The following is a 25,108-nucleotide window of genomic DNA, read 5'->3' as shown; positions in this document are numbered from 1 at the left end:
GCAGATACTGAGGTAGCACCATCGTTCGTCCAGTCATCAGCTCAAATGGAGACATCTTGGTCGCAGAAGAAAGTGTAGATTGGATGGCCATCAGGACAAGCAGTAATGGGATTTCCCAACTTGGCCCAGAGTCTGCCACAAACTTTTTTAGAATGCTCACAATTGTTTTATTGTACCTCTTAACTCCCCCACTAGAGGATGGCGGTATGCAATGTGAAGTTTCCTTTTTACCCCAAGTATCTTCCACATCTTTGTCATAACTGTGCTGGTGAAGTGACTACCTCGGTCTGACTTAATCCTCTGGGGTAGGCCAAAACGTGAGAAGATGTGGTTGATCATCAGGGCAGCTGCTGTTTCTGCCTTGCAATTTGGGGCCGGGAGACATTCCACCCATTTGGTAAACAAGCATGTTACTGTTAACATGTACTTGTTCCCCGTAGAGGAGCGAATCACAGGCCCGATGAAATCTGACCAAGGTGGTGTCATCCCCCTCTTCTGGAGGGGAGCTCGGTGTGTGAGTGAAATTGGCTGAAATTGTCCACACACAAGACACCCCTTCAAATATTGGTCGAGATCCTGCCCCATGTGTGGCCAGTAGGCAACCTCCTGCAAGATTTCTACAGTTGTGTGAAACCCCCGATGACCGGCTGTGGCCACGTCATGGGTGTGACTAAGCATCAGACTTTGGAATGAGGTAGGTACCACCCACTGTTCACAGCCAGAGATGGATTTCCTTACCAACAAACCGTCTTGGATTCGGAACATTTTGGGACACTTCATCAACACTCTGAGCTCCTCTTTCCCAATGTAATCAGTGTCCCTCAGAGAAAGGTTCTCAGGGTCCACAATGTGTTGATAAAATTTCCCAATAATTGGATCCCCTTTTTGTGCTGTGATTAAATTAGCATCTGGGGTCTCCTTACTCCACTGGGCATTTGAGAGTTCATTGTGAGCATTTGTCTGGGACCTAGTGACAGCAGTGACCTGGATTTCCCCCAACAGGGACTCTATCTCAAGGAGATCCCTCTGGATGGCTTTGGTTTTGGCCAGCTGATCAACTAGGTTGTTTCCAGTTTTGTCTGGCCCTTCTGTTCTGGAATGACCCTTGATCTTCTTCCAATAGATGGTCATCCCACTAGAGGTGACCAGATCATCAATATGTTGCATTAGCTTGCCATGTTTGTGTGGTTTGTTATTAGCACACAGCATGCCTCTGATATTCCAATTTACCAGGTGCTCCACAAATCCGTTCCAGACATAATCTGAATTGGTGATTATGACCAGTTTGTGGAGTTGGTGTTAGACGGCAGTGAGAATGGCCTGATGAACTGCCATCAACTCTGCCACCTGACTACTGCAGGGACCAATTTTGTATCCAGCGGAGGGTTCTGGGGACTCATTCACCCATGCATTCCCTACGCCGGCCACCAGTTCTTTCTCCCCGTTGTTGTCAACATGGTAAGAGCATCCATCCACATAGACAGTGGGCATTCCCTCACACTTGTCCTCTTCAAAGACTTTGTGTGGGGAATTACGGTATGCCTCCATGTTGTCCTTGATTTTTAGACTTTCGTCCTCGAGACAGTTTTCTCTGGCACAATCAGGCAAGTCAGCCAGACCTTGCGCGAGGGGACTCTTCTTGTTTTGGCAATATCTGACCTCCACAGGAAAGCCTTGCATTGACAGAATCCAGGAAGTAATTCGGGAATTACTCACATTTCCGGCCCGGATTCTGTCACTTTGGAGATATTGCAGAGGCTGGTGTGGAGTCTCCACTATGATGTGTTCCCCATGGATAAACGGCCGGTAATTCTTCAATGCCCGCACCATTGCCAGGAGTGCCTTCTCACAATCGTTGAATTTTTCCTCCACAGAGGATAAAGTTTTGCTCGCATAGGAGATTACTTTATTGACCTTGTCATGCTTTTGGTATAATACTGCCGTCAAGCACGTATTAGAGAACCCCGTCTCCAGGAAGAACTCCTTGTTTCTGACAGGGTAAGCTAGGCAAGGCGCTTGTGAGAGGCTTCTTTTGAGTTGTCTTAAATGTGGGAGTGGCTGGATCTTTTGGGAGCTTTCTGAACATCGCGTCGCTGATGAAGCTCTTTCTGTTCTTCACGCACACTCGGGCGAGAACAGATTCCTTCCCCTCATTTAACTAAATAGGGAGGAACAACTGTTCACTAATTTTCTGAATGTCAGAAACTTTGAGCTGGTTTCTCGTCACTTTTGACTATAGAATTGGGATTTCCAGATTGTAAATCAGTATAAAATTTCAAATTCAAAGCATTCCCTTCCAGTGTGGAATGCCATTTAAAACTGGAAGGAGGTTGATTTTCAGGAATGGAGAAGAGTTCCCATCACCAGTTTGTTGTCCTACAGCAATTACTGTCACGTAATGTATTTGATTATTCTGGAAATCAAACTCAATATGATTAGATTTTTGTTCAACCATGTGGCATGTGCCATTTAAACTAACATGGTTTTAATTTTATTGGCCTGTACCCAGAGTACCTTGTTCACACAGTCTATTAGGGGAGACAACCTGCGAAGGATGTCATTCCCTAGTAGACAGAGTGTTCCCTCTGGAGTCACGACTATGACCGGGTGTTCACCTTATGTCGCCCAATTTTTATTTCCAAATCTGCAGTCCCCTTGACAGGAATTTAATTCCTGTCGAAGTTCTGGAGTTGTCCCGGAAGAGGGGTGAGAGGGATCTGGTGTCTCTCCCCCCTTCCTGAATTTATCTGCTCAAAGGCCCTTTTTAACAGAAGAGTGGCTTGGGATCCAGTGTCCCCCAATGCTGAAATTGTACATTGCACTTGAACGGGGGCATGAAATCTCCCCATAAAATCTCCCCTCCTTCTCCTCAAGTGGGCCAGGGTAATGGCCATTTTGGGCAAGCTGGGTGGTCAATTTCTTTATTTTGGACTCCGACACGGGGGAGTTTTGGACAATCTTCTGTGCCGGAGTCTGGGAATCTGTAATCAAAATTTGACATCCTGAAATAGATGGGATTTGGGAATCCCCTTTTCCCCTAGCTCTGTGCTGCCCCCTTTTTTACCTGGAGGCAGTCACTAGGACCAGTCATTAGAATTGTGGGGAGGATCCCTCCTTTACTATTTTTTTCTCAGAATGGCAATTCTGGGATTCAGGGATGGGTGACTCTGAATCAGTCCCCATACCCACCTAGTCTTCATTCAAATCTCTTGGGACCCATTTTTCTTTGGGAGGAATTCCCCCATCCCTGAAGGAGAAGATTTTTTCCCCAGAATCCTCTAAGGATTCTTCCCCTTCAATTTGGAGGACACTAACTTCCTCCACAAAATGGGCCTTTTTGATGTCTTTATTTCTCCTACCCACCGTCTGTTCCCTGGGTTGCAGATTTTCAGGGGCAGGAGATTTTAGTTCCAGTTCTAGTGTGTCTAGGGCAGGGGTCTCCAACCTTTACGTTAGCTAGAGCTACTTGTAGTGGAGGCCAACAGTGGAGAGCTACTAGCAGGCGATATCCGGGTGGGGATATTTATAAACCTCTGAATTTTTACCAATATTTTTTTGGCCCAATTATTTCCTCTCTATAAACAGATGGAATAACATATGCCTTCACGATTATATTAAGAACTTCAAAAACCTCTTTGTTGCATTATTATTTATTAGTAGCTGTCTCAAAAATACAGATATTTGTTGGACTACCACACAAATATCCTGTAATTTTTGTGCCCTTCCTTTGCGTTTTATGCAGGCTTTCTACATGCTAGCACACTATTGTTTTCCAAATGCGCATTTCACACTTCCATACAAAAAAATATAATAATTTCCAAATTGGAAAATGCTGCTTGCTTTCACTAGTTTTGGTTGAAATTTTTTTTTTTGTCAGACACCACACATACTCTGTTATTTGTGTGCCCCTCTGTGTTTTAGCACAGGTTATATTTATAAAGATGTTATACGCTTGTCACACTGGTTAATCACAAATAAATGCTTCTGGTGTGCAGTTTTTAGGAAATTAAACTGTGGGTTCATGGGTGCCAACCTTTGATTTTCACTGCAGGGGCAGACATATCCCCACCTCCATCCTGAATATAAGAAAGCAACCAGCTCAACCCATACCCTGGCCAACCACATTTTATAGCACTTTTTCTATGATTCCAGTGCTATGCGGACGACACTCAGCTCATTTTCAGGCTACCCTTAGCCACCTCTTCTCCCTCCCTCATCCCTGACTGCCTGTCCGCCAACCAGGAGTGGTGTGCTGCCAATGATCTCTGCCTTAATGCCAGTAAGACCGAGATTCTCCTCATTGGAACACCTACTCCCTCCTTTCCTGTCACTCTCTGGCCGGCCTCCCTTGGCCCTCCTCCTGCTCCCACCTGTGAGGCTAAAAACCTTGGGGTCATCTTCGACTCCACACTCTCATTCTCTCCTCACACTTCTGACATCTCTAAGAAGTCACATTACCAGCTGCACCTCCTCAGAGGCATTCTTCCTTTCCTCTCCTTCCCTCCAGGTGCTCAATGTCTCCAGAGCTCTGGTTCTCTCTAGGCTGGACTATTGCAACAGCCTCTTTCTAAATCTGCCTGCTTCTACTCTCCGCCCTCTGCATCTCATTCAGAACAGGGCTGCGAGACTAGTCCTTGGCCTCAAGCCCACGGATCGTATCTCTCCAGGACTGAAATCTCTGCACTGGCTCCCAGTGGCTGCAAGGATTAAGTTCAAAACCCTCTGTATGGTCCACAAAGCCTTCTGGGGCCTGAGCCCTGGAGCTTCAATACCTTCAGCTCTCTCTTCCAAAATATCTTCCTTCTCGAGCTTTTCGCTCATCCACCTCCAACTCCCTCACGGTCAGTCGCTTCTCCGAGCAACGATTTAGTGGTAGATCGCTTTCCTCGGCTGGGGCCTACCTCTGGAATAGCCTCCCCATCTCCCTGAAACTTGGAGAATCATCTCCGGTTCCGGAAGCACCTCAAAACCTTTCTCTTTGCTTCTACCCTGTCTCCTCTCCCCTGCTGACTTCCTGGCCGATACTGAAACTGCACTGGTCACCTGGCAACCCCCCTGCTCTCAAGACCAGCCCCCCCCCAGTCGCACACCTGCACTGCCTTCCTGCCAACCCCCCACACTTAGGGACTGTTATCTACCCCTACAGTTCCACCACTAGCACTTGACACCTGATGTCTGCACTACCCTTGCACTTCCCACCAGCTGGCCGGACACTACTGATTGTTATTTATTATCCCATGTACTGCACTGTCCCCTTCCCCTTGCCACTGCACTTTCCTCCTTCCCCCTTCCAATGCACTTGCACAATCTGAATGACACCTGGCCTAGTAGGATCATTGTCTGTCTTCTCTCTGTTCCCCCTCTCTTGCCTCGTCGCGCCTTGAAACACTTATGACATGATATGATACGGCATTTTGTTTTGAATATATAACATCTCAGCATCGGTCTGTCAACCTGCTGAGCTACCCTGGTAGGCTCCTACTGTACAGCGTGTCTATGGATCGCTTAATGTACTAAAAGTGGGTGTACCTGTGTCATGGAAGTGATTTAAAGTGGAAATTGACAGTGTGGTGTTTGGAAAGATGCACATGAAAGAAATTGCACCATTTTTTAAATATTATTTTGAACATTTCCAGGCGAGCAGCAGTGCTACTGTGATATTTTCATTGCGTGGTCACAATGATCCTGATCCTGCCCCAACCCCTCTGACTTCTCTGGCAAAGAGCAACTTGCTTAAGCAAGACAGTGTCGGGGGCGCACAAGGCCAACTCTGGTACTACAGGCAGCCTGCAGAAGCAGAACGTGATATTGACATCTGCCAGGGAAATTGCAAGCAGCTCCATGTGGCACAGCAGCCAAGCTCCCTGCCCGCAATTGAGACGACCAGGGTTCGGATCCTGATCAAGTAAATAACCACAAAAACACAGCATTGAATAATTTAACTTAAAGTGTTTCTTTTTCAGTATTTCCAGCGCGGGCGACTGAAGAGGCTCAGGCGAGCTACTAGTCACCCGCGATCGACCGTTTGGCGACCTCTGGTCTAGGGGCTTTTCACGGGTGAGGAAGGAAGCTTCTCCTAGGGATTTACCCCCCTCTACCCGTGCCTCCTCCTCTGGAACCGGTGAGTTATCGGGGTTCTCTCCCCGTCATTGTTCTAGGGTGCCAGACCCTGGGTTTGAGAGGTTCTGAGCCGCCATGTTCATCTGAGGGTTCTGCTGAGCCCTCAACATGTGACCCAGATCCTGTGTGAGATTCTGGACCTGGCGCTCCAGTTGGGACACCTGTCCCGGCTGGTACGGGGGTCTTTGTTCATACCTAGGGGTTTCACACGAAGGGTAACTATCCCATCTTCTGGAGTACCCTGGGTACTGGAAATTTTGGTAACCCTCCACCCTTGGCCTCCCCTCTCCTGGATTGGGTAGTCTGGGCTCATGAAAACGGGGAACGAAAGGAGGGTGGTCATGCAGGTTGGGGTTTTGTGGATACCGGGGAAAGAAACTTAACCCAGGATTTGGGGGATTACTGCCCTTCCATACATACCCCAAGATAGGTTGGTTGCCCTTATATCTGGGACTTATGTAATCAGGAGAGTTAGGGGTCCCATTGGTGGGATTACCTGCCTGACTGTCACCCGTTTCTGAGTGGCCTTCTTGGCCTCTGATTTTGCTAGTTTTGGGATTTTTAGACCCCCCATTACTAGGTCTAAAATGGGGGCAACCTTCACCTCCACCACTTTAGCAGCACCAGGGGTGTTGGTTGGTTTGGGTTTTTTTACCTGGTTTTTATTTTCTGCAGGTATTTGACCTCATAGATGCGGGTAGCCTGCTCTATTACCCAGTCCAGGGTCCTTTTATCATGAAATTCCCTCACCAGTTGGGTCATGATATTTGGAAGTGCATGAAAGTAGGTAGTTATAAACTCTCTGCTATCCATGCACACCCTCCTGGTGGTTTGTGCAAAGGCGCGTTTTAACTCCTGCACAAATTCTCGTGGGGCCTGGTCTTCTCTGCATTGCAAATTGTAGGCCGCTTTGCGAGCCTCTTGGCGGTTTCTGTGGGCGGAAAAGTGTTTCAAGATGACCACCCTGTAGGTGGACCATCTTGAATGGTTTTGGTCTTCCAGTCCAGCAATGAAGCTGGAGTACTCCTGGGAGAACGTCCATTTGGCATAACCTATGCAATTCCGTCATTTGTCCATCATTTGTTCATAGAGTTCCGAATGCTCCCAAACAGAATATTTTGAGTTTTTGTGGTACGGTGTTATGAAATTCCATGATCTGCCTAATGGGGTCTTTCACCAGAACTCTCTTTAGTTTATTTGCCTTCTTTTGCCACTTCACCTTGGTCCACTCGCCGTCTGACTCAGAAGACCTACTGTTTTAGGTCCCCTCCTGATCTTCTAGGTGCTCCCTGATTCTGTGAGCTTGAGAGGGGCTCGCAGAATGGTGGGGCCTAGTTTCTTCTCCCCCGTGGTGCACAGGAGAGTGGTCTTCTGACTTCACTCTGCTTCCAGGGTTGGCAAAGGATTCCCCCCCCACTGCCCTGATTGGTTGGAGGCCTTCAGAATGCTCTTTTGGGGCCTCATTTCATGCTGTTTTTCTGCAACTCGAACCAACTGGTTCCTTTGGAGGTAGTATTTCTGCAGATCTAATTCCCTGACTTTTTCCTCATAGGAGGCTTCCTTCTCAGAGACATCAGCCATGATATTTTGGTATATATACAGGGACGCCGTCCATCAATTTCTGGGGGGCGCTGACCTATCAACTCCATTATGCTAGGCCTATTTAATTCTGACGGCCTCATGGTGTGTGGCACATGTGAACCAGTAGACATGAAATCAGCAGTGTACAAAGTATTAAATGGGTTTGAGTACCTTAGAACGTAGGTCATCATACTATGATCAGGGGTTGCCCTGTCCCTCTCTACTTGTTCGGGGTCCCTCCCATTTGGATTAAATCTAGCATACTCTTTCTCCAACCTTGCTAGTTTCTCCTTCTCAGCACCTACCTCTTGATAATAGGCAAAGGTCTGAGCCTTTTGCTCAGCTGACGAAAAAAGAAAAGGATTCAACCTAGGAATCCTCCCGTCCCCTGCACACTTTTGAATGTTTGGACCAAGTCCATTACTGTTATTTTTATACATCAACAGAATGTTTAAGGAGTAATACTTCATAAAAAGAAATGTCAATAGACAAAATTATACAAAAACATTTTTTATATTACAAATAATGTAACATGCCAACCCTTTTGCTCAGCTATCAGGGCTTTATTGGCCTCTATGACCCGCTCTTGAGCTGCCACCTGCTGGTGGAGCCCATATTTCTCTTCACAGAGGGCCTCATTATCTTTTTGTGCTGCCTGGATAGTTTGGGAATACTGAGACAATTTGTGTTGCAGGAGATTCACCTCCTGAGTTTGCACATTTTTAGTTTTGGTGTTTTCTTCCAGAGCACCTTCTACCCGTCTGGTGTGCTCCAATAACTTTCCGTATTCTATTTTGAGTTCATTTAGTTTCTGGAGGCCCAACTCTCTTTCCTGTAAATCTGTGTTTAGGTTGCTTACTTCCTGACATAGGGCATCTTTCTCCTGATTTAGGGTGCCCCTCTGTTCAGCCAGGTCATCCCTTTGTTGCTTGATAGCATTTAATTTCTGCCATTCTTGATCAAATTCTGCTTGCAAGTGGAGTTTTTTAATAATGAATTTGCTATTCTCCTCTTTCAACTTTTTGACCTTATCTTGCAGCATGGTTATTTGTCCTGAGCAGACAATGTTATATGTTAATTGTTGATTCAGCTTCTGTTTACTCTCTTCCAGAGAGTCAACCTTTTCCCTACACTTTTCTTTCAATGCATCTAATTTGGACTCTTGGTCTGAATTATTCTGTTGTTGTAGGGCCAAGTCGTCTTTTAGCTGTTTAATGTAATTTCCAGATTCTACCTCAGAATCTTGGCTCTTTTTAAATGTTTCTTCCACTAATTTTAGCTCAGTCTGACTTTGAGTTAAGAGTTTAGATTGATTTTGCGCAAGAGTTCTATTTTCTTCATGCTTTACCCACATCACTCCCATATGGATATATATGTAGGCCGTGATTCTGAGAATTTTGATCTGCGCCTCTTTAATTTTCAGAGTCATGTACAACTCGCTCAAAACTTGATGTAATAGGCCACCGTCCTGCCACGTGTCCATGGCGGTGAGCTGTTGCATAATTTCTTCTAGCCAGACTTTCTAATCTTGGTCTGCCCATTCCCCCCGACAAATAATTTGTGCAGAAGGTGCTCCCTACCCATGCTGATCTCTACTGTGGCCATTTTGGAAAGTGTTCTTTCTTTATTCATTTATTTCTATATGGGTAACCTGTATTCTGTTGCTTTTTGTCTAGTTTGGGGTTGATTTAGCTTTAAATTTGTACACAGGCTTGATACTTAGGGTCTTTGTTTTTGGGAGGCGCTTTTTACAGCGTAACACAGTGTTCCAATCACACAAGGTTCAACGAATTCAAATTGAGCTGGCACCCAACCCATATCACACCCCCTTGCAATTGCATAAAATGACAACTGGAATTGACAAATAATTAAATTAATGTGCGGTTGAATCAAGGAGGTAAATATGATTTATCACAGTATCAGGGATGTAACATCACTAGCAACTAGCAACTACAGGGCAAGGTATCAACAAAGGGCATACAGTTCAGAAAGCAACTTGAAAGTAAGACCACAGTGCAGCCAAATCACACGTTGAAAAGTTGCATGTTACACTTTTTTCAGTTTTAAATGTCAAAACTTTTTTTTTTTTAAACGGGTGAAATAGACAGAATCGGAATGCAGTTTTTAGGCTGGGTAATAGATGCACATCACAGGGACAATATAGAAGTGAAAGAACGACTATAGCTGAATACCTGGATGAGATTTTCAATGATGTGGAAAGAGATTCTGTTTTGGTAAAATAAAGCAGTTAGGAAAGAAAATCAGTTTGGACAGAAAAAGACTAATTTCACTTACACTAAATGTGAGGGCTAGAAAAGAGGAACACCACCCATGAATGGAAAAGTTACGCTGCAGTTGTAACCCTTCACGCAGTGTGCCCCTTTTCTTTAGGGACAATTAATTTATTTAATCAAAATATTGCTAAGGACCAACAAGACAGGAGTGAATGAAAGAATGGTGCTAACGCTTAGAATTATTTGTGCATCCTGTCCTTGATTTCTGACAGTTTTAAACAAGTTATCAGTGTGTGGATAGGATTACTCAGAGAGTAGGACAAAGATAAAGTATCTAGATAGGGTATGCTATATGGTGCTATGGGATGGGGAAATACTCACAATCTGCACTTGCGTTTGGGATTTGGGACAGTCAACCAGGTTCTGGACTCAAAGGCTCTGGTCACAGCAAGGCGGCTGACTCTCCTAGCAGAACAACAGCTGGGCCTGTCTTGTCACTGGATCACAAGGGCACAGCTGGCATGTAGGTAGTGGGCAAAAGGCCGGTCAGGTCACAGGTTACTCCCAAAAGGGTGCCACAGCTTTTCTCCCTTCTCCCTGAGTTAGTGGGATTTTGTTATGGGGTTTAGTTATGAAGGATGGTTCTGCCTGGATAGGAGGGCCTGAACCAAATATCCCTTTTCTGGCAGTGGAGTCTGGAATCTGCAGGGTGGATCTGGAATGTCTGGATACGCAGGCACTGGAAAATTCAGAAGAGTGTCCCCGTCTCTGTCAGCTTCCCCTTTTTATAAGGCGGGTGACTCACAGGATTTATTGTCGAACAGGACTAAGCTAGACCTACCCCAAAGAACCGGATTGGTCAGCCAATGTTGGTCGCCTCCTCCAGGAGGGGACTCCATTTATGGGGTTGTGTTTTTATGAGGTGCAAAGCCATCCCACAGTCCTTTTTGCACAAAATCAATTATGACATAAATCACACATTTATACAGTTGTGGCACTTTTGCAAATTATATAGGCAGGTGGCATATTTATACAGAGCATGGTGTTCCCACTCCCAGGTCTGTACGAGATTATTTCGACCTTCTAATAATTTTGTGCGGTTTTTAGTGGGAACCGCTTCACCCAATTTCCCCCAATTGTAAGCATATATACATATTGTCATAGGGCACATTTCCATTCATTTTTTACGTTCCACCATATGTACTTTTCCCATGATTCACATTCTGCTGGCGTTTACGACCCATACATGCTATGGACAGTCACGATATCCTATTTGAAAGCCACGAAAATTACCTTTAAACTGTAAAGCTTTTACATTACGGCATTGTCCGGTTATAGAATTAACAGTCTTTAAAGTTTATTCATTAAATAGTCTTTGAGCCAAAATGGGCTGGCCTTTGTCCTCCAACCGGGACAATTTTTTTCCAGGCTACCACCAAATGTCAGTTTAGCCCATGGATGCCATGGAGTTTCTCAGTTTGAGTGACCCGTAGGTGTTACTTCCAAAAGTAACACGTAGGTGTCCCAGAATCTATTGTCTCAAGCTGAAGCCCATACAGAAGTCTGATGGGGGTGTGATATGCTTCCTCTTGGGCATTCAAAGTTTTCAAGGGCAGAAAGTAACACGTATGTGTCCCAGAAATCCCTTTGTGGCTCCTTTTGGGGGGAGGCCACTCCTGATGTCAGCACACAAATGTCCATGTAAACTGAGCAGGAAACCTGTTTGACTGGTTCCCCAATGAATTTAATTATTTATTTTATTTTATTTTGTTCGGAATCAGAAGCAAGTCTGTTAAAAATTAAAACATTGGGCCTCATTACAAATCAGGCGGTCCGGAAATAACAGTGGCGGTAAACCCACCGCCACCATTGTTTCCGGACCGCCTGATCCCGACTCCTGCAGGCGGGAGGTGATGTTCCCGCCAGGTTTGACCTGGCGGGTTTAACACCGCCCGCCTGCAGGCGGACGAGGAAACACTGGCAGCATTACGAGATGCTGCCAGTGTTTCCATGATCCCCATTCCCATTGAGTCCAATAGGACTCAATGGGAATGGGGATTAACACCATTCCGCCTCCGTGATTCCCGGGGGGTTGTAATGCCCCGGTAATTCCGGGAATCACGGAGGCGGAATGGTAATACCAGTCCGGCGGTAACCAGGTGGTGTTACCGCCTTGGTTACTGCCGGATTCGTAATGAGGCCCAACATCTATGTTTTACCCAAAACCCCTTACACTTCTTAGGCAAGGACAGGGCCTTAATCACATTGTACTTTTAAAACAGACATTTTTATCTTTTGCAAAAGCACATTTGTACACGTGGTGAATTCTGCTGGGATGTCCCCTTCAAATTCAGTTTTCTCTCCCATCTGGATTCCAAACATTGTTTGCAGCCCTAATCAGTTTGTCTTACACAGCAGTATGTGCAAGGCAAATGTCCACTGAAATTGACATGTGCGCAGAGCGCTAGGGTTTCTTTTGAAGGGTTTATTTTGACACGTTGAGCAAAAGTCAAGCGTGTTTCCGTACGGCTGAGAACAAAGTTTCAGGTGATTTCCCAGATCGTGCCTGCCACAGCCTGTCATTCAGTGATAATGCTCTCTTCTGCTGGAGCACAATCTGAATATGGATGGGCATAGCAGGGTCTCACCGATAAAAGCAGTGTAATGTTGAACAAATGAAAAGAGCATCAGAACGGGGTATCAGGTAAACGGGGTATTTTAAATGTAAAATATTTCCTTTTCCTCTGGGAAATTTTGAGCAAGCAGCAAAGCAGCAATGCTTTTCCATTCTCTTCCTTGGTGAATGTAAGACAACACACTGGCAGCCTTTCTCAGTGTGCTCCCTGTTTCATCTTGCCGAATAGGTGTTTGGCAAGAAACTGCAGCCCTCATTTTGTTGATGCAAAATGCAGTTTTTATGTGAGGCAATGGTGCTCAAAGGAGCCAGTGCAGCCATTCTGCTGGTAACTGCTGAAATCCAGCTTGGAGATGGAGGGGAATTTCTGCTGAGTGGATAAATGTATCCCACAGTTGCTCTCACTGGGGTTTGTGATAGGTGATGCTGAGTCTCTAAACTGTTATTGTATCAGAACAGTCTTCACTTGCTAAAGAGCCAGGCTGTCCAGCAATTTGTTGAGTCTGTTCTGGATATTAAAAGAGAGGTGTGTGGGTGTCGCTGAGTGTCTTAACCATAGGGCTCACATCTTTTGATAATGATATTCAGAAGCCTTCCCTAATCCTTCTAGGATACCTCCTTTGAGTTCCCATAGCGGGTGGTTCCTTCAAGGCTTAATATCTAGATGGGGACGTGCAGCCCACATGGCAACAATAGAGAAATTAATTTATTCACAATTCTGTTGTTCCCATCCCACAGTCTCTGCTCCATTTTTTGACATGATAAAGAATGCTCCCTGGTCTTCTCCGTTCAAAGATTTCTGGAGCACGGTGGGGGATTGCTGGGTCATTCAGTTGAGTTGTGTCACTGCCGTCTTTAACTATTGAATTATTTTCAGTTGACCCAAGGTTGGTTGTTTTAGGAGTTTCTCCAAAGTTGTTCTGACACAACACACTCTTTCGGTTTCAATACTTTTGTGCTCCGGATTCATTTAATGGGTGGAAAAATGGATCTGCCAAGTCCTCAACAAGGAAGTCTGAATCGGATTGTTTTCAGTGTGGTGGACTTGCAGTAGGAGAAGGGGCACAAGGCTATATTGCTGTCTCCTTGTTGAAGAGAGTTTGATTCCCATTAATCATTTGGAGTCTCCATGGGAATATGCTCAGGGATCCCTTCTTACAAGCATGTTCTGTATGTACAGAGGTTCAGGAGACTCAAGATCTTCCTCTGCTGGTGACTGTACTCAGGTACTGATGTGCGATTGATAATGTAGATTTTCTCTTTTCAACTTTCGCTCCATATATTCCTATTGGACCCCCAGTCTTTTTGATTATTTTTTAACCCACTCCTGATTTTTGGAGGCCAGTAAAGCCATCTGCTTTTGTTTCCTTTGCCTGGTTTGCTCATTCTCATGGGGAACCTGAATAGTCCCTAAGTCTGTCAATACTGAGAGACTTGGTCTCTCTTTTGGAATTCTTGCAATTTCTCCAGCATTGGATCTTTCATAGATTCACATGCTGCGAATATTCCCCATTGTCAGGCTGGGAATCCTCGGTAAAATAGAGCAGTTTAAACTTAAACTGAAACTTTCAGTAACTTTAGTGCTCCATCATAGTGATTTTGGGTCATACTGCCCACAACCAATAGGATCAACTCCCTCAACTCCTCCCCTGCCAGCCATCTTCAGATTTTCTACCGCATGTTAGTGTTAGGAGTCCTCAAAAATCATCTCTTCAAAACATCTATGAATATATATTAAAATGAACATCTTTTCTATTAAAAATATATATTTTTCGATAGCTACTCAACAACCAGCATTCGCGACGACAGTGCTACCTGCATGAACCGTTCCCACCGCAAGTAATCTTCGACGAAGTTTTGTCGGCGCTGTTGGGCCTACCTCATGGCGACTGAATCCATGAGGAAGAGCTGGGCACAGGACTATACTCCCGCTACTTCCTGGTAAGGAAAAATCACTGCAGAATAAAGCACGTTCTGCATGGTCACGCTACAGGAGGTGTTGTCCCAGCTACAAAAAGGAGATTTCCTGGCGTCCCTTGACCTCGAGGATGCCTATTTTCACATCTCTGTTCGCCTCTCACACCGGTGCTACCTATGCTTTCTTGGGGCCGGGGTACATTATCGGTTCAAGGCTCTTCCATTCGGCCTAAGGTCTGCTCCGCGGGTGTTCACCAAATGCCTTGCACCAGTGATGGCTCACCTGCGGCAGAACAGCGTTCACGAATACCCATATTTAGATGACTGGTTAGTAAGGGCCTCCTCTTGTCTGCTTGCAGAAGCCAACACCTCCATCACCATCCAGTGTCTGCAGCAACTGGGGTTCTCAATCAACTTCCCAAAGTCTTGCCTGGTTCCATCTCAACAGGAACTCTCTCTGGGAGCAAAATCTAGACATCAGCACCTACAACTCCAGTCCCTCAGACGAAAGGGTAGCAGCTCTTCTGCACAAAGTGCGCTGACTCAACGGTGCGCAGACAACAACTGTTCGCAGCTACAAATCCCTGCTGGGGATGATGTCATCATGCATCCCATTGGTCACCAATTGCCGGTTACACATGAGACCGGTGCAGGAATTACTGGATGTCCGCTGGATCCAAGCCTTGTGGTCCTGGGACGACTGAATTGCTCTTTCAGAATGAGCCTTCGCTAGTGGTCAGTGTGGGAGCATCTACTGCAGGGCACCCCCTTCAGATTGCGGGACCATCAGGCCACCGTCACAATGGATGCTTCACTGAAGGGCTGGGGCGCCCACTGTCAAGACCAACATACCAAAGGCCTTTGCTTGGAGAAAACAAGACCCAGCACATCAACCTGATGGAACTACAGGTAATATTTTGGACCCTGAAGTCTTTCCTCCCCCTCCTCACAGGAAAGGTGGTTCAAATTTATACTGACAACACAGCGCCTATTTTATATGTCCGCAAGCAGGTGAAAACAAGGACCCTGCAACTTCAGAACAATTCAGAACACTATGGCGGACTCCCTCAGCAGGCAGTTGCGCTCTGGTCATGAGTGGGACTTGCACTAAGACCAGCTTCACCTGTTGTTTCCAACCATGGGAACCTCTGAGATCAACCTTTTCGCCACCTACGACAGCAGTCACTGCAAGACCTTTGCCAGTCGCTTCCTCCACCCAAAGAGCTTGGACGATGCATTTGTGTTTCCGTGGGAGGGGATGTATTCTGTATGCATTCCCCCCAATTCCTCTGGTGCCTCGAGCCTTACACACTTTCAGACTGTATCAGTGCAAACTGATATTAGTGGCCCCTGTGTGGCGGAGACAGTTTTAGCACTCTGACCTCCTTACCCTCTCATCAGCGGAACCGATCAATCTGCGCCCGCACCAATCGCTCCGGTCCAGGAACTAGCAGACATTACTGCACCACAAACAGGTTCAGCAAGAGTCTAGCGAGAGTCCTACTGTTTCGAAATATCTTTCCGGGAGGGGTCAATGGGCCAGTGCTCACTGAAGCTTCCTTAATCCTGTTTTTGAAGACTGTCTCTGAGAGGTTTATAAATTGTGACAAACTTTCCCTTGTGAGGAAGTGAAAAGGGCAGTTTTGTCACTGTGTCGGCTAATTGGAGATACCCGCCCATGTGATTGGAACGGTGATGTACTCATAGCTGGCCTGTGCATCCTTGATTGACTTTGTTGTTTGTCGGGCATAATGGCATTGCGCACTGGATTCCGCAGTGAACCAGGATGGAGTGGGGATATAACTTCACCCCGACAAGAAAGCCAGTCCGAATTAGACTCTATCTAATAAAGAGTCCACCAATAAACTGACAGTTGTTCCTCCCATAGATATACAGAAGCAAGTAACCATTTGCCAGACACAGATGTTACCTGGAGGAGGGTCCTTTAAATCAATGACTAGGATGGCAGCAGTCCAAGCAGAAGGTGCACGGCTGGGTGCCCGCCCTAAACACAGAAAAGGGCAATTGATGACTTCAGGAAGCTTCCGGGGCATAGTTCTTCTTCGCACCCGTCCACAGGCCCGATTGCAGGTCTGACCATCCGCAAATTCTTCAATGTTGTCCTCGTGATAAAAAAAGGTGGTGGGGGTCAGAACTACTATGCCTAGATAGGACCCACATGAATGTGGTGCATGACTTGAGTCTAATCGAACATATGGAATCTTTACCATGTGAAGTGCCTAAAGGCTTGGGGATCACCATAGTAAATCAGCCCTGTGACCCTTCGATTCAAGGCTCACCATTAGACATCTTTGACTTCCTGAAAACAGTGGGGGGTGGCCGCAAGTATGAAGGAACAACGGTGCCCTGACACAGAAGATACCAGCAATATTCATCATACCTTGCGAGACGATGATGAGCGCATTCGACTTACGTCCCCAACTTTGTCTGCTTTAAACATGGTATTGAGCTAATTTGTGCACTGTATGACAACATTCGGGATGAGGTGCGGGTACATTCCATAATGATGGCAAATCTTAGCGTGAGGGTAGACGTACTAACCATGCTGCAGTATCCCCTATAGGGCACCACACAGGAAACAGTAGAGGAATCCTGTGTTTGGGTGTCTACGGAAAAAACAGTCCCTCCCACGATCCCTAGTACTGTGGAAGACGGCTGCGAAGATGAATCGCTTAGTAGGCGAGAATTAACCATCAGCAAATCTTTGAGGTCAGAGCAGTGCCCAGCGTCCAACGCTGCACCACAATCAGTGGAAATGAACCTCCCTAATGTGACATGCAAAAGGAACAGGTGACCTACACACAGCATGGGGTGGAGCAAATAAATCTATAAACTTGAGAAGTTCAAAAACAAAAAATGCGTTGACACAATCCTTTTTTAGGAAATTATCATTGATGGCTTTTAAGGGGACTGGAAAGTAAGGATTCTCGGGAAGAAGTGAGGCTCCCAGTCATATTGGAACAGATAGTGACTGGGGCGTTGTCCCTGATGGATCTGAGTATGGCTGGCAGCTTAATGTCCAACGGCAAGAAGCAGTAGAGGGAAGATGCGATACTGGTAGATCCCATGCCGAAGCAATGCATGAAGAGTGTACAACTTGTAGACACGCTTGGGGGGCCAGATCAATACAAGATTGTTATTTCGCAAACATGCCCTACTTGACTTGAAAAACCAGATGGACGATGCGAGAGACTTGGGCAAACCTGCACTCCTCCTACTCCTAGACCTCTCAGCGGCCTTCGATCTTGTGGATCATGGCGTCCTATGCCACCACCTCACCACCACGGCCAAATTCTCCCCAGAGGCTACAGCATGGATCACCTCCTTCCTACAAGACAGAACCATGCAAGTATTCTCCGACTTAGCCGCCGCATCACCAACCATTATACTCTGTGGGGTGCCCCAAGGCTCCTGCCTCTCCCCCACGCTATACAACATTTTTACACGCCCCCTCTTCCTCATCCTCGACACCATGGGCATCTCATACACCAACTACGCCGACGACACACAAATCCTCATCACTCTCACAGGCAACTACAACACTGACTCCCTGGCCCTCAACAACCTGTACAATACCATCCAAGCCTGGATGGCAGACAACGGTCTATGCCTCAACTCTGACAAGACGGAACTCCTACTGGTAGGCTCTCCCGACACCCTAACGAATCTAGATGCCCAATTCAGTCACTTCACCATTGATTCCATTAAAATTCCAGTCTCCGAATCTGTCAAAACCCTGGGGGTTTATCTGGATTCTAGCCTATCCATGGACAGACAAATCAATGCAATTGCCTCTGCAGCGGCATATCATGCCAAACTTATCAATGCAATCAGACCATTTCTCTCCAAAGAGAACTGCACTAACATAGCCAGAGCCATCACCGGCTCTAGGCTAGACTACTGTAACGTACTCTTTCTAGGAACCTCTAAAAAAAACCTAGAGAGACTACAAGTAATACAGAACAACGCGCTCTGGGCAGCCCAAGGTATTGCAAAAAGAGAACACATCTCTGAGGCCAGAAAACAAGCCCACTGGCTCCCAATAAAAGAAAGGATATTATTCAAAGCCCTGACATTGACCCACAAGTGCATCCACCTCACTGCGCCTGCATACCTCTCACAAAGGATACACCCTGTCCCCTCCACCAGGCCAACCAGATCACCCTACACCAACATGCTCTCAGTGCCTCTAGTAAAAAAAATAAAAGCGGGCGGATCCAGCTTCCCTTACCTTGCGCCCTCGCACTGGAATGCCCTACCACACACTATCCGTGGAGAGGCCTCCCTCACCACCTTCCGCAAAACGCTGAAGACTACCCTGTTCACTTAAGGCTAAACATACTAGCACGATTACCCCATGTATATTGTATCATATGATCAAAAGCAATACTTGTAACAACAGTACGTCATCCTGCAACATTTACAATGTGTCAACATCCGCTATCTTGCCTGTACCATGTAACTAAGTTCATTGCAAGTAACAGCGCCTCAATGCCCCTGGGCTGCTTGTGCGCTATATAAATGTAAATAAATAAATAAATAAATAAATGCACCACTGTATCTATGTCAACCGAAACGGATTTAGATCTTTGGGGTCTGAACGGTCCAAGAAGTCGTTCTCCTATTATGCCATCCAAGGACCAGTTCATCCATGGACAGGATGGAGTGGGACGACGGGCAGAAAAGGGTAGCCTGAATACAAAGCTTGATGCTTCAAATAAAGCTAGTACATGGGGTCAAGAGTTGGATGAACGAGGGTTGGGAGTACAAAGGGCGAGGAAGGAGGTAAAGGATGGGAGTGGGGAGGAGTGGCATGATCAAAGACACCTGCCCCAGGTGGCAGGGTTGAGAGATGGAAACAGCTACAGGGACAACCAGTGCCTGTGGGATGGAAGAGAGGTGAGAGTGGAATCCTAGAAAAAGGAAAGTTGGCCAATGAGTTGGGAGGGTTCAACGGAAAGAGATAATGGAAAGTGGGTGGGGCGAATTGAAGCGCAACCCATAAAAGAGATGAGAGGGTCTGTCAAGAGGGCGAAATTGTGTTGAAAGAATAGAAAGAAATCCCCAAATGCAGGGAACCCTGATCACAAGTGAAACATCAAATATAGGTGACCTGTTAAATCACATGTACAAACCAATGGAGGTGGTTTATAATAAAGGACAGGGTTTTGATATACAATCAATGCAACAACGGGACCATTGAAGGGAAGAGAGTTGTCAGGGGAGGAGGGGGAATGAAAAAAATAACTTTACATCACAAGTAATGAATCCACTGCAGACGGGGTATAAGTGAGAGTAATCCAAGAAAGAGCTTGCAATTGATGTTTACGCACACGTTTGGAAGGGGAAACATTATTTGCTTAAATAGAGGTAGTGCCCTGCTTGTTCTAGAACAGATACCAAATTTGAGAACAATTTGCACAAGAGGCATTGTGAGAGTAGAATTTCCTGATAAAGGGGATTTCAATTGCTCAATTGTGCAATTTAAATCAAATTTGGTCCAAGAGTTAGTTATTTCTGAAAGTGAGAGGCTGCGGAACCAAGGGTTTGTGTTGACTTTAGCTGACATCGAGAAGATCCAAAAATGGGAGGCAGTAGGAGGTGAGGTAAAGGAAAATAAGTGTCCTTCTAGGGGAGGGAGAGAGCGAGGGAGGCAGGTCAAATTGACTGGATAAGAATTATTGAAGCCCTTCATCAGGGGCCATCGAGTGGATATAAGTCCTCACGAGTGAATCAGACTCCATAGCCCAAAGAGTTTGAACTCGAGGTTCACCAGCAGAGGCTCTCACTGGTAACATGGAATATTAGGGATTCGGTAACTTGACATTTGACACGAAGGTGGCAGACCAGTTAAAAGAGTTCTCAATAGTGTGCCTCCAGGATGATTTATTGTGCGATGGATGATTTACTGTGGGATGGGCACTCATGTTTCCATCAAATGGGCAATAGAGCCAGTGCGGGTCACCCATCTGGGGGTTTATGTGTGTTCATCAAGCAGGAGGTGGGCATTAAAGGTACTTTGATATCCAATGAACAGAGAGGTATACTGGAAATTTTGGTGGAATTGGACCTGAACCTGGTGTTCAAACATATCCTGTTCGTAAATATATATTGGATCAATACCCATTTTGATATTACGGTTATGATGGCTGCCTTGGACGACATCATAGGAACCTTTCAAATGAAATATATAGATTCTGAACTTTTAATGGTTGGTGACTTCCATTCTCACTGTGTGCCCCAGACTCTAGAATTGGGTTGAGGGGTGAAATTCCTCCTGCAGTATTACAAGTCGCCCAAGGTGCAAGGCGGAGGGATTACTGGGAAGGTTGGGGCTTGCCAATTCTAAATGGTCACATAACGGGGATATTCCGGCAAAAACTACATGGCAAAGAAACACATTTAAAACTTGGTTGGATTATGCTGTAGCCTCTGAAGGTTTAGCCCATGCAGTAACAAGGCTTGAAGTAGTCAGCAGCCTGGTAAGTGACCATAATAAAGTAACCCTAAAAATCAACCTTGTGATCTCTGGGCCGCATACAACTAATTTAAAAAATCTGTCCGTGAATAACCAAAAGAACAGGTTAGGTTGGAGCCAGAAAGGCATGGATCAGATTAATAATCTGATAAGGGAGTTCTGCGTCACAACAACCCTGGAGATGAAAACGAAGGAATTGGGAGTAGATACCTTCCCGAAATTTGTGGCAGAAAAAAACGCTTTATGTGCCCAGTCCAAGAGAGGGGGTTCATACTCTAATCACCCGCATGTGTATCTTGACGAGATTCAAGTGACGAAAAGGGAGATGAGAAGAGCCAATAAAAAGGGGCATGATTAAAAAAAGGTAAGCAGGCATTTAAAAAATGGCTTAAATGTACACGTGCCTCTTATTACAGAGAGATGGTGAAGTGATGCTTTAAGCAGTGCTGTGTAAAAACAGCAAAAGCTTCGGGACTCCCGTAAATCAAAATAAGGGGAAACAGAACTAGGTAGTGCTAAACTTTGTTTCGGAAGAGAGTTGGGTGAGGCACTTTTCTAAGTTGTATGGAGGAACTCCCCTAAAACAGAAGGAACAACGTAATACAGGATGGGACTTAGACATCTTGGTAGAGACCCTTGAAGCTATTATAAAAGCTGTGTCTAATTCCAGGCACCAGGTCCGAATGGCCTGTGTAATGTCATCCTGAAACAGGAAGCGACAGCATGGGCAATGGTGCTTCATATCTTGTCTCGTAATATCATTCAATGCAAAACCAACCCCATGGCTTGGTCTTTGTCAGTAATTTCCCCATGCATAAAAAGGGAAACCGTAGTGATCCAGTAAATTACCGACCAATAGCCCCGATGGATATTGAAAGTAAGATCTTCTCTAGATGTCTCTTAAAAGAAATGGAAGCATGGTCTAGAGACAAGGGAATTCTTTCAAAATTTCAGACAGGCTTTCGCCGAGATATGGGGTCAGATGCAAGTGGGTTACTCATTCAATCCTTATCGACCAGGCATCCAAGGTCAGGGGGACCCGTTATACGTGGCTAGTATTGATCTGAACTTGGCATTTGATTCTATTGATAGAGCAACGCTGTGGAAGAAGCTCTCAGATTGGGGTACCCCAGCACACAACCTGGACATGCTCATCCAACTGCACACGCGTACGTTGACTCAAGTAAGACTGAACCAGAGGGGCAATGTTTCGGTTTCAATAAGTACTTATTGTGGTCTGAGACAGGGGTGTGTGCTGGTAGCGTGCCTCTTCAATTTGTATCTGGCCGACTTGTGGGAATTCCTGCAAGGAGACGTTTTTATCTCACCCAAATTAAAGGGTGAGAGATGTTTCTGTGTTACCTATGCCGACAATATATTGTTATTAGATAGAACTCAGGTGGGTCTACATAGGCTGCTCTTGCGATTTGACGAATATGCTAAATTAAATAGGCTGACAATTAATCCAAAGAAGTCCTGCACTATGTGCTATAAAGGAAACAGACACACATTGAACACATTTTGATGGTCCTTGGATGGGCAACATATTCCAGTAGTGATGAATGCCAAATATCTGGGTTTTCTATTAGTGAGACCAATGGAAATTAAGGTCTACAAGGAGGCTCTGTGGTCTAAGGGCCGGCAATTAGTGGCACACATGTCTTACATTGCAAAAACGTATTGTTGTTTCTCAATCAAACCGCTCGTGCAAGATTATCCCTGTTCTGGTGTATGGTTTAGACATTTTCTCCAGGATGGAGAGTCTCAAACTCGATAAACTTGAAGGCTTGATATGGAAAAAAGTAGTAAGATTGCCTAACCGTATCACAATAACACTGATTCATTTTGAGTTAGGGTTGAATTCTTTTCTGTACATTGTACAGTTGAGAACTATTTTGCTATTTCGCAAGTTACTGGTGGGCAGGACAAATTCAATGTACACCGTATTGGCGAGCCAAATGGTAATTGGGTGCGGGGGAGGCTCACGTATAGACTTTAAGCGACAATGTGAGCTCATAATGGAGTTGTATGAGTTGCCCGTAGAACTACTGTGTGAAAACCCAGGTGAGGCAAAACAGAAAATGATAGAAAAGACTGGATTGTGACCTGAGAAGAAAGGGCTCAATGTAGCCTAAGTAGAAAAATGAATACTGAATGTAAAAAGAAAGGAACACTTCAGAAATATTTAACACAGTCCCCTGACAGTTGATATAGAGACACCTTTTTAAGGTTTTGATTTAACCTCTTCCGGACCAGAGAGTTCAAACTAACACGAGGTATCCAGAAAAATGCAGTGTCGGTTCTGTGGAACAGCATTAGAAACCCTCAAGCACTTAATGATTGAGTGTGGGGCTCTTCAGAAGCTGAGAGTAGAACTCTTTTCTGAATTTGTTTACTCTATGGATTCTACCTGCTCCTTGGTGATCAGGTTAGTTACCTTTTTGAAAATGATTAACATTATTGATTGAAAGAATTAATGGGTGACCTCTACGAGAGACACAGAATGAAAAATGTGGAATTTTAGCAGGACGCTAATGGAAATTGCTTTATTAGTATACGTTAAGTAAAGTGTATTTATCTACGAGATTGAAAGTAATGATTTTAAGAAGGTATAATCCTTAATGAATTATTTAATTTGGCACAAAGTGTTTTTTCGCCATGGAGTAAGTGGCATTGGTTTATAATAATTAGTAATCTTAGTAGCAATTTTAGGAACGGGCAGCTCTTAATGAATTATTCAGGTTGTATGAATTGTTTTATGGAGTAAGATGTATAAGGTTTGCAATAAACCATTTAAAAAATAAATAAATAAACTAGGTAAGTGATCCTTAAGAAGTCACCTGCATTGTTGATGTACAATCTGCGGAGTGGGGGCACAATGACGAACACTTCAATCTCTATTTCCGACGCTGACATGCTTGCTGCTGTAAACATTCCTCTTCCATGGTCGCCGTAGTAGAGTCAAGCTGTTGTGCTCTTGGAGTGCCGGTTGGATCCTGTGCCTAATAAAGAACAACAGAGGAAAAAGCATAAACGTAAGAAAATTAATTCTTTCTATTTTACTACCGCCACGGTGGCAACACCATCTGTGAACGCTGAGGACCTTTTTTCTGAGATCTGATTCTAATTTTGTGGATTTGTCTGAACTCTTCTCTCTGGACACTCGTGTAGGCAGAGGGCACTCCCCAATGTTGAACGCCCCCTCGTATTTCCTAACTGCACAACTGCGTTCCATTGACTTAAGCTCGGCTTATATTCCATAAAACCTGAGTCTATTGTCAAATTTACCCAAGTAGAGTGCATATCATCCTCTTCGAACTCACTGCTGAGTCCTTCTCCTAGAAGGTTATCTGCAGTATTGAGTAGAATGGACAACTGTATCAGTGAAGGCCAAGTACTTTGAATATTGCTTTCCTTATTTGAGGGTCTTCAGAGTGAAACCAAGTCCAACACAGTTTTGTTGGAATTGTTGTTTAAGTTTGACAGTATAAAAAATGCATGCCGCTGCTAAAGATATCCTATTTAAACAAAATAATGATTCTATTCTGAGGGTCACTGTTGGCAGTGTACAATCTGGTCCAGCAAGTTTGGGGAGTTGTGAGCATGCCCATGTTTCTGGTGATGTCTCTGTGTATAATTATCAATCTCGAGCTTGAGTTCATGAGCAGAAGGTTCAGGCACCCCCTATTGCTCATCTCTTACCTAGCATAGGCATTCAAGTGCCTGGGCTATCTAGGGTGTCGGTCGTGTCAGCAGGGGTGCAGACTTTACCTTGTAAGGAGGTTTGTTTTGTTTGTTTGTTTTATTTGCTTGTATAGCGCACTGAACCTGGAGGTATCTGGACGCTTTGCTGTGCTGTGAAGTGGCAGTATTTAGATTAGACTGTTTCAATGAAACCAGTGGAACAAACAGAGAAGAGAGTGGGCACCACCATGTATTCAAAAATGTTCTGAATATTCAAGTAAAAATCAAATATTTCAAAAAAGAATATACATCCAATTGAAAAGGAGCTGGCTGTGACAAGTCTGGAGACACCCGGACTTATAATTGCAACACACGCTGGAGACCAAGTAATAATACTGGGTCACACAACCGCTCTCATATGGGGCCCAAGATGGGCAC

The 25,108-nt window shown here is 45.2% G+C and overlaps 1 long non-coding RNA gene across 2 annotated transcripts in view; it reads right to left on the bottom strand.

The window, feature by feature from the left end:
• LOC138492659 (uncharacterized) overlaps positions 1-25,108 on the bottom strand; it is a 301,491-nt gene that overhangs the window by 65,547 nt on the left and 210,836 nt on the right. For both annotated transcript variants that reach the window (XR_011276242.1, XR_011276241.1), the window contains exon 2: positions 23,827-23,988. This is a non-coding gene — a long non-coding RNA (uncharacterized lncRNA). The remainder of the gene's footprint in view (positions 1-23,826; positions 23,989-25,108) is intronic.

This window comes from Ambystoma mexicanum, chromosome 10 (assembly GCF_040938575.1).
Source record: "Ambystoma mexicanum isolate Mex_15411 chromosome 10, UKY_AmexF1_1, whole genome shotgun sequence".
Classification (NCBI taxonomy): domain Eukaryota; kingdom Metazoa; phylum Chordata; class Amphibia; order Caudata; family Ambystomatidae; genus Ambystoma; species Ambystoma mexicanum.
This window is presented reverse-complemented; position numbering and strand designations above follow the sequence as displayed.